This window comes from Diabrotica virgifera, chromosome 7 (assembly GCF_917563875.1).
Source record: "Diabrotica virgifera virgifera chromosome 7, PGI_DIABVI_V3a".
Classification (NCBI taxonomy): Eukaryota; Metazoa; Arthropoda; class Insecta; order Coleoptera; family Chrysomelidae; genus Diabrotica; species Diabrotica virgifera.
The window spans coordinates 206720485-206742351 of NC_065449.1; positions in this window are offsets into that span (position 1 = coordinate 206720485).

Consider the following 21867-nt stretch of genomic DNA (forward strand, 5'->3'; position numbering starts at 1 on the left):
ATCCGCAACTATTTCCCTAAAAAGAGCAAGACAACAAGTAACTCAACGTCCAATATGGTGGGATACCGAATGCTATGATATGTTTCGTCGCAGAAAAGAAGCCCTGAACCAGTATAAACGTGTCTCAAACTATACAAACTATTGTCAATACCAAAATGTAGCTAGTCAAACTAAATTACTATTTTCTAAAAAAGCTCGAGATAGCTGGATATCTTTCATAAGCAGTATTAATAAAAACACGCACCCTACTAAAATTTGGCAATTTATAAAAAAAATATCAAACAAAAGACATAGACATAGGTTAAGTTCCCCTACCAGTATAAATTTAAGTAATGTTGATATTAATGTATCCTCTCACCATAAGTATCTGGGCGTGGTTTTGGACAAAAAACTAACCTGGACACTCCATGTGAATCACATTATCAACAAATGCGAAAAAGGTTTAAACATGCTTCGTTGCATATGTAAAGCTAGATGGGTTGCCGACCCAAAGATAGCATTCATGTTCTATAAATCGTATATTCGGTCAATCATTAATTATGGATGCTTTTTATATGGTTCATCGTCAAAATCTAATTTATTAAAAATCGATCATATTCAGTATAAGCCAATACGTATATGTATTAGTGCTTTAAGTCAACGCCATGTGCTGCAATTCTAGCAGAAGCGCAGGAACCCCCTCTAAACCTTAGAAGAGAATTCTTGTCTAATAAGTTTCTATTAAAGACCAGGACTTTAGACTCACATAAATTATTAAGTAAAATTAACAGTCTCACTGAATATAACTTAACAAATTCTTATTGGAGAATTAAAACTTCTCCCTCTCTTACAGATGCTTATCTAGAAACTAACAACTTTAGCATTAACACTAACAAATATTACCCATATAAAACCTTTCTATTGAGGAAATCGCAATCTTTCCAAAGATCATAAAACCTGCATACAGAAACTTACCATGCCAAAACAATAAAATTATAAAATTAATCTTATCTGAATTTTCTAATTATAAATACATCTATACAGATGGTTTAAAAACATGTAATAGTGCAGGTAGCGCTTATTATGTTTCTAATATAAAAAGTGGTAATTCTTTTAGACTACCTAAATGTACATCTATCTTCACTGCCGAACTTTATGCTATTGAAAGAGCCCTAACTTACGCGGTTGAACAGAACTTTGGAGACACGGTTATACTATCAGATTCTTTATCTGCTCTTGAGGCAATATTACAACCAATAACCAAAAACACAACAATGAGTTGTTATGCCATATTAGAAAAAAAATCGCTCGATTTAAAAATAATAGCAGTGACTTGGTCTTTATCTGGGTAAAAGGAGATGCCTGAATCAAAGAAAATGAGATAGTGGATGAAATGGCAAAGAATTCAGCAACTTTAAATGAAATAGTAGATTTAACAATCTCAGCGATTACATTCCAGAATTGCATAAAAAATTGAGAAAGAAATGGGAAACTATTTGGCTCAAGTTTGTACAAACTTCGAGGAATCCATACACTTACATATACCCACAACTTCCGCAAAATATCCCACATATATTTGATTATCACGTTACTCGATTTTATTCCACATCCCTAAGTCGCTTAAGATTAAACCATGGCAATTTTCCTGCACATTTGGCTAAAATAGGAATGCGTATCAACTCTCTCTGTTCAAGTGATAACTACTCTACTGCAGATTTAAATCATATAATCTTTAATTGTGAACTTAATAAATACCATACGAAAGCACTAATTGCTAGACTTCAGGAGCGGAATGTCAGTTTACCGCTGAAGATTAATTTCACATCTACTAAGCTTCAACACCAAAACTATTAATGATATTATCATACAATTTCTTAAAGATTCTAAAATAAAAATTTAATATGACATCTTCAATCTTCAACTTTCAAATATCTGTGGCAAAAAGTTTATCTAATGTCATCCCCTCTTTGTGAACACACACACCTCTCTTATAATGATATCATAAAGTATTTTAAGCTGAGCATTAATCATGTGGTTAAAAATTATTATTATGGAAGTCAGAAAGTGAGCAAATCAAAGTTTAAAGGCACCCTCTACAAGATCCTGAAAAAAAATTTTATGAATATTTAATTACAAAGCTGTTCTTTTTAATTATTAACAATAAGCGCTAAGCGCGTGTTGAGGCGGCGCGGCCGTCCAATGGTGCATCTTTCTCGCGGACGGTCGGCTCAATAGGTACGCGCTTAGCGCTCATTTTTAATAATTAAAACTAACAGCTTTGTAATAAAATAATGGCAAACATTTTTTCAGTATCTTGTAGGGGCGACTTTAAACATTGATTTGGTTACTTTCTGACCTTCATAATAATAATTTTTAACAGAGTTATTTTCTATTTTAGAGAAAAGTCACACGAGATCTTTTTGCTCAAAATGAGCCAAATAATTTAAAAAAATTATCGAAAGTGAAAAAATTGATTTTTTTAATTTGTTTAAAAAAATTGGTTAAACAATTTTTCGACCGCGGTACCGCCTGGCACCCTGTGGATTTGTTATAAGTACATACCTCTTTTTGAATAAGTTTGTGAAAAACAAAACGAATCGGAATAATTTAGCTAACGGGGGCGAGCGTAAAGACTGGACTATATCGTATCTAAAAAGTGCAAATTTATATTTTAATAGAGATAAGTCAAGCGTTAAAATGATAATTTTGGACCCAGCTAAATTTCTAATTAGAATTTTTGGATACACGTCGGTCTTTCTCATTACAACTTTTTACCTGGCACTTTTTGCTCACCTTTTTGCTTGCCGTTGCCAGGGACATTAATTTTTAGTTAAATTTACCTTTTTAATATACTGTCTGCATGTGGATTCTGATTAAAAACATAATCTGAGTCTCTTTGCACAGCTAACCAGACGGTTTTTGATTACAGTCATATATTTGCGTTTGAGTGTTTGCCAAAATGTTGTTAAGTTATACTCATTGTGCACACTTTTCGACTTCCAAAAATTAGATTTTAGATAATCTGAAATAATCCAGGAACAAAGTGTGTCAATCTTTATTCTACAATAAAAATAATAATATAAAGTTCTTTATAAAATGTAATTCTAAATTTTAGAATAATTCACAATAAAAATTAGAAGAATCTTAAAACAAAACTAAGTCCATCTTCAAGTACATCTCCGCGACGGAGAGGTCGGCAATCATCATAGCTATTCGGACTTTAAAGATGGCTGCTCTGAGAAGTTCATTTGTTGTACATCCGTATCATTCTATCAGGTGACGCAGCCACGATATGCTGCGTCTCCCTATGCTTCTTTTTCCTTGAATCTTTCCCTGCATAATCAATTGGAGCAAGTTGTATCTCTTTGTATGTGTAATGTGTCCGAGATATTTTAATTTTCTTGTTTTGATGGTAGTTAAGATTTCCATTTCTTTACTCATCTTTCTTAGAACTTCTTCGTTTGTGACGTGCTCTGTCCACGATATTTTCAGAATTCTTCTGTACACCCACAGCTCGAATGATTCTAGTTTTTTCATTGATGCAGCATTCAAAATCCAAGCTTCCATTCCATAAAACAAAGTTGAGAAAACGTAACACCTAGCCATACTAACTCTTAGCTCTAACTTCAAATCTATTGTGCAGAGCACTTTTCTCATTTTGCTAAAATTTGCTCTAGCCTTTTCTATTCTGATTTTGATTTCCTGTAAGTAATCTCCTGTGGAGTTGATCATTGTTCCAAGCAGAGGCGTGCGGTCCATGGAAGAGCGGGAAGCGCCGCTTCCCTATTTATTCGTCGATATAAGAAAATATATTATTAATTAATATTTAATAATAAAATTTTTTCCCTAATCCAAATAATCTACATATTACCTAGCCAATAGGCATTGAAAAATATTAAAAATTAATCGCGTACGAACGAACTCAATATGCACACAATTCAACTATTTGGTCCACTCCTGGCAGAAGCGCATCTCAAAATCGCCGCTTGTCATGCAATTGTCCCTTTTAAAATTGGTCAGGGTTCAATGACCGCAGCCACTAGTCGCGCGAATTTTGGTATGCCATGGAAGCGCTCGTCGTATCGCCTTCCCGAAAGTGAGATGCTCCGACTGTTACTGCTGCTAAGGGGTGCTTAGGTATTACATACATTCGCTTAAAGAATATTTCGATTTAAATTTTTTGGAGAGATATTTCCTTTTACTGATCTTTTATTTGACATTTTACAGAAATCAAATGGTATTGCATTTTGTATAAGACAAATTGATGACTTTATTAATACGATAATTAAAAAAACGAGAGCAGTTTAAAAATATTTGGGATAAAACTGAACATATGGGGTTTGAACATGAAAGAAAAATAATGAAGATTGATAATTTCGGAGACAGTGAGACAGAGAAAACAGAGGAAACAAAGAGACCTTTTGATAATATTCTACAACAAATGAATTCTAGCTTTCAAAATTTTAACGATTTAAAATTTGTAGAATTATATATAATCTTAATATTTCTAATTATAATTCATCAAAATTTACCACAGAGGAATTTATGTCATTACGATTATATAATGAAAATTTTTTGATACCCCAGCTTTGCATTCTCAGTTAAGTATCATTTATGAAACAACTGACATAAATGATAAAGAAATACACAGAAATCTGGGATTTCTTTATAACTACTGGTTTAAACAAGTAGCTGTGTGAAGTGGTCAAGTTGTGTGAATTAGTACTACTAACTATCCCAGCCACAAGTGCATAAGTTGAACGAAGTTTTGCAGTATTAAGATGCATTAAAAGTTTCAAATTAAGAGTTTAAAAGAAATTCAACAAGCGAAGACAGACTTTGAAAGTTAGCCCTATTATCCATTAAAAAAGACTGTATTCGACAATTATCAGAAGTAGATAGGAGAATAGACCTCGAGTATAAATAAGTGTCATTTTAGTGAAAGTTGTGTGTTGTGGAAAATGCCTCGGGGTATATATTTTTTTTTAATATGATTCTTCTTTAGAAAACCAAGCCCGGCGCGAGGACTCAAGGCCCGAGCTAGCAATACAGATCAATGATAGGTCACTAGTCACTAGAAATAGCGAGAATAGAGTGCCTCACGCATTCACGCGTCACGGATTTAGTGTGTGAGTCCTTGTACGCAGGACGTCTCACATAATTAAGTACTTTGATGATAGAGAGCCCCTGCGCATCAGAGTGTTATCAGGTGGAATGTTGCTCGACCCTCGACCCTTAAGAAAATATTTTTGTATCCTTATTGAATCGCTTCCCCTTTCGAAAAAGTCACCGCACGCCACTGGTTCCAAGGTATGTATATTGGTCGACTCGTTCGATATTGGATCCGTTTGTGAAAGATTCTCGTTATTTCTTTGAGTTTTTGATATTCTCATAAACTTTGTCTTCTTGACGTTCATTGTTAGACCGTATTCTTGTCCAAACTCCGCTATTCTGGTCACCAGCTTCTGAAGATCCCCAATATTTTCAGCTAAGATGACAGTGTCTTCCGCATATCTAATGTTGTTAATGTGAACTTCATTTACCAAGCCAAAGCCTTCTTCAGAACAATCCTCCATTCGCCCCTGTCTCTGGTAACTCTTCTCCATGCTCTAATTCCAATAGATTTCAAATCATTTGTTTTCTTGGTACCTAAGTCTCGGTCTTCCTCTTGCTCGTTGTCCTATTGGCCCTCTTTCAAATAAAATGATCCAAATTGGATTGAAGTGGGTACATCTATAGTACAAAAATCACACAAACGTTTTCGGACCAATCAGTCCATCATCAGGTAGAAAACCTAAAATAAGCAAACCACTGTATTAAAAGAGGCCAAGATGAAATTTTTGACTGTTTTAAAGTTAGGAAAATTAAAACATGTGGTTACTTACTTTAGATCCAAAGTAGTTGGAACTAGCTATACACCATCTAATTTACTTACCGTTGCACGTCATCCGCGTCATAGCCCGTGACGTCACATGATACCAACACGAAATATTTAGGCGGTAGGTGTGTTCTTTTTTAGAATCACTTTGCCGAGTACACTGGCATTACAACCACTAGATATATTTTATTATATACGCGTAGAAATAATATTTAAAGATGTCTATTAATGTTAGCTTCAAGAAATACACAATAATATGTTTAATTTAATTTGTATAAATGGATTATAAAGCGTTTTTATGAAGCACATTTGTTCGGAATACACTGTAACTATAATCGAACGAAGGTGATATTTTGACATAAATTGGTAACATTTAGTTGAAAGTTGCGGTGATGATACTTCATATTTGTTTATATTATTTACTATAAGTATTTGTTTCATTATATTTATTGTTTTTATTATGTACTTTAACGTAAGATTATAACTTAATTATTGTTTTCTATTTCTAAAGTTTTTATTTATTACATTGAATATTAATTGGTTTGGCTGTATAATCTACTTCCGCAAAAATTGTGTGATGTATTTGATTTAAAATGAATTCAAGAATTTTTTGTAATTGGGCAACAATGTCAACTTAGATCCCTAACGTAGATAATGACGTGCAACGGTAAGTAAATTAGACGAACTTTACATAGTTAGGTCAAAAGACCTTAAAATTACAATAATCAGGCCATTTCGGCTACAACAATGTCATACATGTGCTACATTTATAAATTCTTTAAACATCGACTTATTGTCGACATTGTTGTAGCCGATATGGCCTGATTATTGTAATTTTAAGTTCTTTTGACCTAACTATGTAGCTAGTTCCAACTACTTTGGATCTAAAGTAAGTAACCACATGTTTTAATTTTCCTAACTTTAAAACAGTCAAAAATTTCATCTTGGCCTCTTTTAATACAGTGGTTTGCTTATTTTAGGTTTTCTACCTGATGATGGACTGATTGGTCCGAAAACGTTTGTGTGATTTTTATACTACAGATGTACCCACTTCAATCCAATTTGGATCATTTTAGATAAAAATTTTAATAAATTTATATACCATTTACCTACAAGTGAGGTTTTAATTCCTTAGTAAGTTTAAAAGAGATCACTTACGTAATTCTTAAGAACATCATGGCTCTCAACTCAGAACTTGAGACTATCATGGTTTTTCTACAGTTTGTAACAATAATAATTAATAAGTTACAATAATTGATTCCATAGAGTTGCGTTAACAATAAAATTACTTTTGGGAGTTTATTTATAAATTGTCTTGTTACTTCTTTTTCGCGGCACCCGCCTTCTCGTGTTGGTGTCACACCCTGGATAAATATAGTAAATGATTAACATAAACGAACAGAAAGTTGTGAAACTAAGCAACAAAACAGAGGGACTGTCTGAGTTGAACAGAACGTGGCAGAGCGTTGAGGCTATAAATTAAGGACCTTTCAGGCTGTTAATATTCCTCATTAATCGCTCGACGAGCCCTACACTTTTGAAAAAGTGAAACGCCATCACGTTATCTGCGTTTCAACACTTGCACACTGTTTATTGTTCATTTGTTTCCTTTTGTCAACGTTGCAATGTCGACGGCGAAATCGTAAAATCTGACTACACAGTGACTGAAAGTGTAAATTACTTTTATTGTTATCTTCTTTTGATGTCTTTCGTTTTATGTGTAAATTAAACACAATGTTGGATTAAAAGGTAATAGAATTGAAATAAATGTTATGTACATCTATCTATGATATTTTGTATACTTATTATTACTTAAAGCAAACCTTTAATTAATATTAAAATCCTTTATAAAAGGTATATCCTAATTAAAATCCCTAAAAAGGGCGTTATCGTGATGTTCACATAACGAATTTTCGATTGGTTTACCAATCATCATCAGTGCTTACCTAAAATGAATATAACCTGGTAAAATAATGCAAAGATTTTGAAATTTTGACTACAGTTAAGAAAAGTTGTAGGTTATACTCACGTGGAATTTACATGCTAACCACCAAGATATAATTTTATAAAAATATGTGGGCCAAAGCCCTGTAGAAGTAATCCCTCAAGGAAACATAGGTTGAAGATGCTAACTTAAGCATGGATGATTAAAGTATTTTACTAATATGCCCCAGGTAACATCTAAGCTGTGGTTTGACTTGTTTACATGGTGAAAGTATGGCAGCAAGTGACAATGAAATGGATAGAGACTTCCAAACGATGACATGACAGAAATGACAGTTCCACAGGAAGTTGAAAAATTAACCTGTCATATTTAAAAACTATGGTGTACAGCTAGTTAAAATTAGAAATGATATAACAACACTCCATTGTGAAAAATAATCATTTAAAATTCAGTAAATTAGATGTTGTAGTTAAAAATGTATTCACGTATATTGTCAGTGGATGTGGTTGAGCAAACCACATTACACAAATGTTTGTATTCGAGAACTAAAGTCAGTAATCAAATCTTGTTGTCAAGAGACCTAAGATTTAAAAAAGTAATTAAACAATACAACAAAGGTTAAACAAAATCATTCTTATTATACCATCGCCATCGTAAATCCTGTAAATTGTATCTATTCCAGTATTTATTTTTAACTGAAACCCTTGTACATCAGTTTAAAAATGAGTACGATAAAAGTATTACGTAGGGTATACTCATAATTTATTGGTGGCAACGTTGTAAATGCCACAGTGCGATTTTCGGGCTAATTGCCGGGGTTGGCTGATTACGCGAACATTTTTGGCATTAATTACACAGAAAGGATAATCCGAAAATTAATAGGCTTTGTGAAGTTTCGAAAACTGTCGGATTACTCTCTTGTACAAAAAAGAAACGTGTCTTTCGTTCTCTGTAAACGAAAAGCAGTGTTGTAGAATGGTAAAAGATCATTAAATGGGGTTGAGGTAGCAATTACACGGTGTTGGGCCTTCAGACAAAGCGCAAAAATTGCTTATTGTTCCCACGAGTGACATAAAAGTTGCAATTTTAAACAATAGCTACAATTTATGCACAATTTATGAGTGAATTTGTGTAGGAAAACGAGAAACGTGCGGTTAATATACCTATAGTCGGTTCGCTAAACTCAGACACAACTGGCTCTAGTGATTTTAGTAAGTAATTTTGCCAATTTGGTAAATCTGGCAAAAAAATAATTACTAAATTGTTAATAATTACTATATATTTAGTAATTTTGTCAATTTTGGCAAAATTGGCAAAAAACAAAAAAATTACTTGGGAAAAATTTAAAAAAGTAAGGCAAGGAAACAACATAATGTGCCCCTAAGCGGTCACCCATCCAAAATATAACCGCATTCAACATTGCTTGGCTACGGTTATCGGGCAACAACCGTGTAAGTCAGTATGGTATGGCCGTGAAATTGGTACCAAAATTAATTATTTTGACAGATTGTATAAATAATATTGCTACATACAGAGAGAGTCTGTAATTTGGAATAAATTCAATATCTCAAATACTAACTGTTTTTTTTTAACATGCTTAGACCCGTCGATTAGTATTTCAAATTGTTCTTTTTGACATACAATAACAGTGTATACAGGGTGTCCCAATTTAGAGATATGACGTCATCATTGATTTTCTTAAATGGCAACACTGTCATTTTGATAGCTATTTTGATAGGGTGTGTAAAGTTATATACAACTGCAAAATATTAAATTTTTATTCTTTACCATTTACAAGATAATAGAAAGTAACAAAGTTTTGTCTGTAATTTGGAATAAATTCAATAATTAAAATACTAATTGTTTTTTCGAAAAATGCTCAGACCCGTCGATTAGTATTTCAAATTGTCATTATTTACATAAAATATTAATGTATACAGGGTGTCCCAATTTAGCGATATGACGTCATCGTTGATTTTCTTGAATGGCAACACTGTCATTTTGATAGCTATTTTGATAGGGTGTGTAAAGCTATACAAAACTGCAAAATTTCAAATTTTTATTCCTTACCATTTACAAGATAATAAAAAATAACAAAGTTATGAAAAACAAGTAATCAAATAATAATTGAATTTAATTATTTCAATTAAGCAAAGACTCATAATGATGCTCTCAATTATTGTTAAATTGTCAATGGGCAACGTTATGAGCATTTGTTTATTCGAAATAATTAAATTCAGTTATTATTTGATTACTTGTTTTTAATAACTTTGTTATTTTTTATTATCTTGTAAATGGTAAGGAAGAAATTTTCAAATTTTGCAGTTGTGTATAACTTTACACACCCTATCAAAATAGCTATCAAAATGACAGTGTTACCATTTATGAAAATCAACGATGACGTCATATCTTTAAATTGGGACACCCTGTATACGTTATTATTGTATGTCAAAACTGACAATTTGAAATACTAATCGACTGGTCTAAGCATTTTTCAAAAAAACAATTAGTATTATAATTATTGAATTTATTCCAAATTACAGACATAACTTTCTTATTTACTAATTATCTTGTAAATGGTTGAGAATAAGAATTTGATATTTGGCAGTTGTGTATAGCTTGATACACCCTATCAAAATAGCTATCAAAATGACAGTGTTGCCATTTAAGAAAATTAACGATGACGTCATATATCTAAATTGGGACACCCTGTATACATTATTATTGTATGCCAAAAAGGACAATTTAAAATACTAATCGACGGGTCTGAGCATTTTTCAAAAAAACAATTAGTATTTGAGATATTGAATTTATTCCAAATTACAGACTCTCTCTGTATATAGCAACATATATTGATATATTGTAGTTTGTAGCAACATATATTATTGATATATATATTGCTGTATAATTTTTTATGGAAAAAATTTAGTAAATAAATTTATATCAGAGACCACGAAATTATAGATTTTCATCGCCCTGTATATGACCAAAAATTGTAATAGGATAATTTAGTTGGTAATCAGTGTTTTCGCGGAAAAGTGAAATCGTTAAGAAGTTGGTTTTTCTTAATGGGTTTTGAACAGACTACACAATGGTGCGGTCAGATTAGACAATACCGTTTATTTCGCTTTGCAATGGACAATAAGATATTTTATAAGAAATTCGAAGAAGGTTAAGCGGTAAACAAATTTATGTTTAGAATGCAAGGTTTTTTGTTTAGTATTTTTTTAAACAACGAAAGTAATTTGATGTCTCCGAGAATTTAACAAAATGGAAAGTTGTATATAAATTAAATTGGTTCTTGAGAAATGATATTATGGGTAGTGGGTAGAAAGGATGTTTTGTGATTGGTGGAAAATGATGGATGGAAGGAATGAGAGTGTTGAGTCTGATTTTGACGAGAGAAGAAATAGGCACTGTGTAATGAATATCTGGAGACAGCAGTCCAGTTTTGGAAAAGTGAGAAGTCAGTGTAAAGTGGTGAAATTGGCCTTTGCGAGCAGAATCAAGTTAAAACGAAATCGTTGACCGTTTGAGAAGTTAATTTTCCTGTGTCCGAGGAAGATTCCTGTTTCTGTCTAGAACGAGTAGCCGATTGGTATCTATTTGCACAAGATATCGAGCAGAGAAAAACTGAGTCGAGAATTCGAGCGAGACCTGTTTATTTATTTTTGAAGCAGTTTGGACGAGAGGGACCTTTCGCAACATCCTAAGAGTACGTGTGGGAGAATCGACGACGACGCAATCCGGGAAAAGACGTAGAGAACAGACAAAAAGGTTAGTCAAATCATTTGTGAAACGGAGAGAGTTTGTTTATATCCACACCATATTTGCTTAATTTTTGTACTGAACAGTTCTATAACATAATTATTCATTCCAAATTTTAAAGAAGAAATAAGTAATCAATTCAAAAAGAGAAAAGTAAATCTATTAAATTTTGTAAGAATAAATAACGAATTATTTAAATTTTTTTTTACAACAGAGGAGATATCAGGATTAAAGCTTAATTTAGTAGATGAGAAATAGTTGCAACAAATTTAGATTTTAGCATATTTTTTAAATCCTATGTTTATGGTATATTGGATAAATAAATAATACTTTTTAACATTTATATGACATTGAGTGTGTTTAATATCCCTGTTTTGTCCTGGATGGAGTAAGCAACTAGAGATACCAGAAGCCACAAACCAAAGGTAAAGCATCAAAAATAAAATAGCCCTGAGTGAGAATAAAGTTTATTAGAAAATTTAATTTGAATTTGGTTTTGTTTTACATAAGCAGTAATTAAAATAATTGAGTAATTAATTAAATTAAGAATTTGCTCATCAATCTCATAAAAGATAGAAATACAGAGCATAACAATATGTTGTTACAAACTATAATGCAGGGAAAAATACAGGAAAAACGAAATATCGAAGAAGAATAGAGCTGCATTCCCGAGAAATTCCCGAGACAAATTTCCCGGGAAAACAGTAAAACATGAAAATGTCGATTCTCGGGAATTATTACAAATTTCGCGGGATTTTTTTAAATATTTTATTTTAAATTATGCGCGGAGATATTACTAACTCAAAATTAATAAATGATTCTGATACAATTATTATCTCTGTCTGCTTAATAATCATTTTAAATTATTCCACTTAAAATAATTTATTTTTCAATTATATTTTAAACCTTCCAATTTGGCGTTACTAAATCAGAATGTATTATATCCGTCACATAAACATTCTTTTGTTAATGCGACGATCTGATCCATTTGGAAGTATCCAGAATTATAGCATAAATATTTATTTTGAATTAAATTATGTTTATGAAGAAATATATTAGTACATAGTAAATTTAATGCGTTATTATATGGTGCAAATCAGCTGACCGGACGTTTAAAAAAATTACTCACTGCACTAAAAAGCGTCAGACCTACATCAACAGAAAGTCTGTTTTCAACTTCAGCAAATTTCCGTACATAAAAAAGAGCCACCCTAAAAGATCAAACACTCAAAAATTTATGTTTTTTAAACATATTTCAATAATAAAAATAACGAAAATTCAGATTAAACTTAAAATTAAAAATTTCGTTTATAATTTTGAAGTTTTCTATACATTTTTAATTTGTAATCACATTTATACGTTTTTATAATAATTGCGTTTAAAAATTAAAACAAAAACAATTTCTCCTTTTTATTGTTAAATTTCCCGATTTTCGGGAATTCTTGGGACATCCAAATTACCGACTCCCGATTCCCGGAAAATCAAAAGGGCCGGGAAAATGAAGCGCTAAAGAATACGCATCTCCTGGCTCAATAATCTGAGAAAGTGGTATAATTGCAGTTCCGTCGACTTGTTCAGAGCTGCAATCTGAAAAGTGAAAATAGCTGTGATGATTACCAACCAACCTGTTTTTTAATCTTCTTTTCATCATATTTTAATACTTATTACCCTATTCTCGTCGAAGACAACTCCAAAGACACAAAAATTGTATTAAATATATTTAGTTTAGTAAAAACACCAATATATTTTTTCACACTATATTTGTACTGATACATACTGTTGTGGAATTGTTTTTTTTTTAAGGAAATTCAAAAAAATTAAATTTATATCAACGACCATAAAATCATAGTTTTTCATCACCCTGTATATCACCAAAATTGTTTAGAATTTAATTTTTCTATTAAGCAAGTGTTTCGGGAAAAAGTGAAACGAGTAATAAGTGATTCGACGAAACGCACGGGACAATGAACAAACATTGCGGTGATTAGAGAGTTGGACATCGTGGTCGAAAACAAAGACGGTTTTAAGATCCTTCCGGGAAGGTATTTTAATGTGGTAAACAAACTGTATTAGTTTTTAGTTGTAAAAGTAGAAAGTAGTAAAGAACTAATTATGATATTCTTTGAAATTTGACAAATTGGGAAAGTTATATGGAGGGGTATTTGGTTTCTTAAGAAATAAATGGTTTGAGAGAGGTTGTGGTTTATTGGATGGAAAATATCAGGAGAAGGGATAATGAATGTGAGAGTATGGATTTGAGAGAAAAATAAAGACACTGTGAAATTGACATCTGAAGAAGGCAGTCGAGTTGTAAAAGTGTATAATCAGTGTAGAGTGGTGTGATCGGCCTTTGCGAGCAGAATCAAGTTGAAACCAAATCGTCGACCGGTTGAAGAGTTAATTTTCCTGGTCCGAGGGAGATTCCTTTGTTTTGTCTAGAACGAGTAGCTGATTATTATCCGTTTGTGCACAAGATATTCGAGCAAGTCCTGTGTGTTTTTCTTGGAAGCACTTTTGACGAGAGGGACTTTTTCGCAACAACCAGAGAGTACGTGTTGAGAGAGTCAAGGACGGCGCAATCCAGAAAACGAGGGAGTGAAGAATAAAAGGTTAGTCAAATCATTTGTCTGAATGGAGAAAATTTATTTATATCAAAACCATATTTGTTTATTTGTTTATTGAACAATTTTTTAACGCAGTTAGTCATTTCAAATTTGAGAAATCAATTCAAAAGAAGAAAAGTAAAATTCATTCAATTTAGTATGAGTAAATAAGAAATTAATTAAATAAATATTTTTGTTAAAACAAGGAGATATCAGAGTTAGAGTTTAAATTTACTAAGTTAGAGATTGTTGCAATAAAGTTAAATTTTAGTATTTTTTGAATCATATGTACACGGCTTAATTGATAAAAACAATAGATTACATTTATATGATTTTGAGTGTTTTCAATTTCCCTGTTTCTACCCTGGAAGAAGTAAGCAACTAGAAATACTAGAAGCCACAGATCACAGGTATTGTATCAAATACTAAATTAGCCCTGAGAATTAAATTGATTGGAAAAAATTGGAATTTAGTTGTGTTTTTATATAGGCAATAAATAAAATAATTGGATAATCAATTAAATTAAGAATTTGCTAATTAATCTAAATAAATAGAAAAAGTAGAGCATAACAATACATAACTTGGTATTTGGAGGAGGAGGTACAACTACGAGGTATACCACAGATATAAACATATATTTGGTGGTAAAGACGTAGTATCTCTTATAAGAATAGGAAGACTAAAATGGGCAGGACATCTAGCAAGATCACAGCATAACAACCCTCCTAGAAGAATCCTTATGTCACAACCTGTGGGAAGCAGAAATAGGGGTAGGCCAAAACTTAGATGGAAGGATGGTGTAGATGAGGATGGGAGAAAAATAGGCGCAGCAAACTGGCAACGGTTGGCAATGGATAGGACTGACTGGCGTAATAGACTGGGGAAGGTCGAGGCTCTTTCATAGGGCTGTAGCACTATTGATGATGATGACATACGTAACTTGAAAGATTAACAACTAATTTCATACTGTCGGTGTGCACGTAGGTACTTCATATTGTCGTTTTTATAACAATTCACCATCAACATTTTTCCAATCCTGCCTAAAGAAGCATAACTTTAAAAATACAACTACAAATACTAACCCAGGAAAAGAAGCATTTAAAAAATCGAAAAATAACTGGCAGCTATTTTTTAACTGGAATATCTGAGAAAAGTCAATAGAAAAGGCCTAACATCTCGTGGGTACCAAAAATTTTACTGTGCCATAGTTTTATAAGCAAATAAGCGACCTTTTCATTCATTTCAATATTGTGAAAAAACTACATGTTGTAGATAAAAACGTTCAACAAACGACTTTCTTGAAAAAACTTGCCCTTAAGAATAAGTATATCTAAATTAATAAATGTTTATAAACAAAAAAATTATTGCAAATTAAGAGCGTAGGCGCAAAATTTCGGACTAATGCTTTTTAAATGCATTCATTTTTTATTCGAATCTTGAGAAAACTAATAAATATTTTTGACAAATTTACACGCGGAATGATGGATTACATTATTACCGAGGGCCGAAAGTCCCTTACAAAGTTTCTTTTCAATGAGATAATTTAAAATTAAGAATCACACTAAATTTTTTCTTTTTTTTTTTTAACCTACACTCTTAAACTCGAAAGTAACCATTTTTTTTCGATTATTTATAGTTATTAAAATAAACAATAAAAATATTTAAAACACATTTCACAATGCGAGTTTTTATGTAATTTACTATATGTGCAAAAGATGGGCCCGATTAGTAGAGTAATTTTTAAACAATTCTATTTGTTTATCCCAATTGAGAAAAAAAAAGGTCATTTTTAAATGGCAGTACAGGTGCTTTGTCAATATTTAGAAGAGCTTTTTTGGTCCCATTCGTAGGTATTCGTTTTTCATGCTTTCAAAAAAGTATAATCATTTTTAATTGTTTTCTTACAAATAATTGGTGCAGAATGAGGTACCATTTTTCGCCTTATAAACAATTCAATTATCTGTGGCGTTTTAACCTTTACAAAAAAAGAACAAAATACACCATCTGAAAGGTTACGAAAAACATATCTTCAAAAAAAGTTTCATAGTATTTCATAGTTTTCAAGTGTATTACTCATAGAAACGGAGACATTTTTTTAAGTCACAGAACAATTGTTTTACCTTAGTTTCTCAAAAAAAGATCTATTTTATACTAACAAGGTGACACTTATTTTAATTGATATATTATAATACTAATATGCTATTTTTAAAATTTACTGAAAGTTTTCTGTGACAACCTATTTTACAAAAAAATCAGTCCACTAAAAATTTAGTCATTTTTGATGTCTCGAATTTCCAAAACCTGTTGTCCGATTTAAGTGATTTTTTTACCATATTATAGCCTTATTCATTAACAATATTGCTGTGATAATATTGTTGCTAGACAGGTAAACTGTCATTGTATACCGCGTGTACGAATCAAACTGTGTTTTTCTCAAAGTTCACATCACCCTGTGGACTATTCTAGCATTTATAAAATACTGAAATTAAAAACCAACTATAGCCTCAGGTTTTCTTAACATTTTTTCTTTCGATTTATTCGCTTATGTTGGATAATAAGAAGTTAGGTACTTTAACAACTGACCATGTTCGTCATCAGTAGAGGGTGTTTCGAAATAAGCGCGGCAAACTTTAGGGGTAATTTAACGCATAAAAATAATGACAGTTTGCTTTATAATCATATGTCCGCAAACGCTTTGTTTCCGAGATACGGGATGTTCAATTTTTTTTCACAAACTGTCGATCTATATATTACTTTAAAACCAGTTGAGATATGCAAATTAAATTTGGTGGGTTTTAAGACATAGTTATTGCAATTAAGAATTTAATATTCACCATTAGCGCGCAAACGAGTATTATGACCGATCATATTACCAGTATGCACGCCAAATGAATATAAAATTCTTAACTGTATGTCAAAAAATGCGCAATAACTACGTCTTAAAACCCACCAAATGTGATTTGCATATCTTAACTGGTTTTAAAACAATAAATAAATCGTCAGTTTGTAAAAACAAATTCAAAATCCCGTATCTCGCAAACGAAGCGTTTGCGGACATATAATTATAAAGCTAATTGTCATTATTTTCTCTTGTAAAATTACCCCTTAAAGTTTGTCGCACTTATTTAGAATACCCTGTACTGATGACGAACATGGCCAGTTGTTAAAGTACCTAAATTTTTTATTATCCAACATAAGCGAATGAATCTAAAAACAGAACGTTAAGAAAACCTGAGGCTATAGTTGGGTTTTAATTTCAGTATTTTATAAATGCTAGAATAGTCCACAGGGTGATGCAAACTTTGAGAAAAAAGCACAGTTGGATTCGTTCACCCGATATACAATGACAGTTTACCTGTCTAGCAACAATATTATTACAGCGATATTGTTAATGAGTAAGGCTATAACATGGTAAAAAAATCACTTAAATCGGACAACAGGTTTAGGATATTCGAGACATCAAAAATGACCAAATTTTCAGTGGATCGATTTTTTTGCACCCCAGTGTATTTTTATAACAATTTTTAAATTATAAGAAAATTGGTTTTCTCACTTCGAAAGCACTTGTTGATAAGTTCGGTTATTTTATGACGAAAGATGCTAATTTTAGGCGTAAAATGAAAATAAACAATTAAAAATGCCGAAAAAATCCAACATTGCCGTTTTTATGTAATATTAACAACATTATGATTCTGAGTAAATAATAAATAAATTGATTTATGCCATATAAAAATCAAAATTTTATCAATTGCGTATATTGAAGCATATTGAAAATACTTTACTTGAGTATTCATTGCATATTTTTGTTTTTTAAATTTGATTTCCAACCTACGGAAAATGGCCTCAAAAACGCTAAAATTGGAGTTTTTTGAAGCCGAGTATTTAAATGTTTATTGGCTTCTACGAAAAAAATTTAAACTTCATTAAATTTTAAATGAAAACCTGAAACTTTACTGACAATCTGCCAAATTTTTGTTTGTCATACTCGAAGACCATCGATAACTTTGCCAAACTTCCAGAATACAAACAAATATTTTTAGAATAAAATTGCTAAAGGTCGTTATACGTAGTCTGAGGTAGCAATTACACAGTGGTAGGCCTTACAGAGAAAGCATAAACATTGTTTATTGTTCTCTAGAGTAACATAAAAATTGCAATGTTGGCAATCGCTGCCATGAACGATTTATGGGAAAGTGTACACAATAAAAACAGAGGAGTATATTTAATATAATTTGTATTTCCACGAACCGCTGTGGATGGCCTTCTTCAACTAAATCGATTATTCTTATACGGTCTAATTTAGAAATTAAAGTACGATTCATTTTTAATCAAGTTTTCAAAAATTTCACTATAATAAATTTTTCAAATGTTTGCACCTTGGCAAAACCAGGTCAATTAAATGGGTAATCAAATAAAATAAAAAACCAAAAATGGTCTATTTTTTATAAAAAAGGTCCATTAAAGATGTGATAAAGATACGGATTTATAAAAGCGTAAACATCGTGAATGTTTGGTTAGATGCATAACTTTTAAAACTATGTGTAGTATTACTCCTATAGAGTATAAAAATATTTTAAAAGTATTTTATTTTACAAATATTTTTATTAGGTTGAAAAACTTAGACTTTGAAATTAATATACTTTAAACAGTTTGTTTATACTTTATTTAAATATTAAACTCATAAAATGTATAAAAAAATATAAAAAAAGAAAAATTTGCATTGGGGATCGAACCCGCGTATAGTCGTGTGATTTGGTTTAAAATTAAAGCGCCTTAGCATTTAGCTACTCCAGACATGTGGGAAGATAGACCAACTGAACGTTTTCAACTTTTTGACAGTTCTGAATTTAATCAAATTACGTAGTTTGATTTTTGTGGAATTAAAATACAACAAAACATAGAGTAAGAAAACAATATATTAATGAAGATTGGTAGAAATTTTGTTGGTAATCAAATTATGTAAATCAAAGCATTACGTAGAAGGTAGGTACTTACATTTTACATTTTCCAAATAGGTACCTATGTAATTTTTTATTACAATACTAAAATATTTACAATTACGTACCTGTTGCTTTTAAAAACTATTTAAAAGTCACTACAATTATAGACTTTCTTCTGTTTCTGTCCTCACAACGATAAAAGCTAATATACACAATCTAATATAACTTGTATATGTACGTCACCCTGGGAGCTAAGGGTGGTAATACTTCAGGTTCTTTTCAATGTTAAGTAGTTAAGGAAGAATGAAACATCTTACCTCGACGAACACCAAGTTTATTCTGATATTTTATTATGTTATTTTTAACAATCGAACTATGTTATTGTAATCATCCACGGGTTGCATATTCAGCAGCCATGGTTCAATATTTAGAACACCTAATATTTAAATGAACAATGAAGGTAAATGTTAGTCGATATTACACAATCTTGATCCAGTTCAATATTGGACATTATTTAATATTAATTAATCTTCTGATACTTATAAAAATCTTAATCCCATAATCTTATTCCAGGACACAACAATAAAAGCTAATGTATGTACACAACATCTGTTTACCCATAACCGACATATTGAACAATTATTGACAGATTATTGTAATTGCCCAATCAGAGCCCGTATAACGTTTGAGCTGCGCCCAGGACCAAGTCTTTTGATGAATTCGCGCACATATACATTTACTCCCAAACGCGCCTAAAGCAGGGCCGTAACTACCATTGGGGCAACCGGGGCAGTGACCCGGGGCCCCCGGCCAAGAGGGGCCCTCGCTTGATTGGCCGTGCATAGATTTTAACGAGGAAAATAAAAATATATATTTTAAAAGCCAATCCCAACGAAATAGTTTCAAATGACACAATTTTAAAAGACCTTACAGATGCACCCTGAACCTCAACATAAAGTTGAAGGGGCTAAGTTGGGCCCCCCAGACCATAACATAAAAATTTAAATTATTACCTAGGAAATTAGTTATTTTGGCGTATTAAAACCTAAAGTGCCATTGGAAGAGGAGGCCCGGGCTAAGCTGGGCCTTCTAGACCTTTGGTAAAGATATAAATTGTTACTGAGAAAATTAGTAATTTTGGCGAAATAAAAACTAAAATGCAACCGGAATATGGGCTCCCCCTCTCAGCTATATTGTCTTAACCAATTTACCCCAGGCCCCATATTGGTACGTGAAAGGAACCACATTATAGCCGAACAATGTACTTGCATAAAACAGATAAGATGGTACTTGCATAATTATTTAACTTAAAATAAGGTGATTTCAAAATGTTTTGTGTTGGTCAACTAAAACAGCAATATGTAGGTAGAAGAAACTTCAGTCATAAAATGCATTAAAATGAGTTTTCAAGGGGTTAAATATTAAGCATTTTTCCGGACCCTCCCATTCCGCTGGAGATGACCCCAGACCCCACGGTAGGGGCCCCCAGATCACGTTTGCCCCTAGGCCCCCAACATCGTAGTTACGGCCCTGGCCTAAAGAAGTATAACTTCAAAAAAAAGCTTTGTTTATTCTGGTTTTTCAGCTTTTTGCCCTACAATGGAATTAGGTAGTGTCTGGTTCAAACTGTACCTATCGATTTGATTTTTTCCTCTCTAAACGATGTACGTGCTATTCACAATTGTCATTAGATAAACCCGTTTTAAATTTCTACCCAGCCGGTGATAGGGGTTAAATCGTTGAAAAAGAGAAAAACCAAGACGATACACTCTGAGGCAAATTTTATTGTTTTCTACTTTGTATACATTGTACGTTTTTAGATTTTCTTTTCGTCTTGTTAGTAATAGCACAATTTAATACTAGAGAATCAGTTAATTCACTCTCGACTTATGACAGTTCCAATTTTGCAATCCACTTCTAAGACATAATTTTGAATACGTGACGATAACGACCAATCGCGGCAAACGTAGGATGCCATTAACTGCCATTCATCTGCACAAACGACTAAAATTTTGGATGCGCCATCACCAAACTGAAACATGAGACCAAAGGATTTTCGCGGAGTAACCCTACTGGTGTTAGTAGTACCTACTGATACATAAATATAGTCTAAGACAGTGGTTCCCAACCCGTGGTCCGCGGACCACTTGTGGTCCGCGCCGAGTTTACGTGTGGTCCGCGGGCTGTTTCAGAGTACGTCTTATAATTCACGGTTTTCTTCATCAATACGAGTATAACAATGTTTTTACTGGCTATATAATGAGACATTCATCCTCGGAGATACGTTTGTTATGAAAGTATGCCACATGAGTAATGCTGTTTTTATTTCTGATGTTAGGCGTGGAGTGACAGTGGCACAGCGCGAGCGCGGAGAGGGTAGGCTATTAATAGTCACTGCGGGGCGGGCGGACACATGCTTCCACCACTCTCAAGCTCGGTCATTCCCCTCCGCCGCTGTGTAGCCGCACCCCCGCCCAGCATTGTCTACCTTCTCCTGAGTTCCATGGCCATTTGTCTGTCGTAGTGTCTAGTGTCACGTACCGTATGTACAGAGTGAGAGACTGCAATGAGTAAGCAAGTGAATTTGTTTAAGTTTTTAAAAAGAGCACATGATGAAAGTGAACCCGGACCTAGTGCTAGTACGAGTGTTAGTGACAGGTTTGTTTCAAGTGAACCTAAAAGTAGAAAACCAGCCAATCGTAAGTACAGCCCAGAATACTTAAAATATGGATTTACTTTTAAAGAAGATGGAGA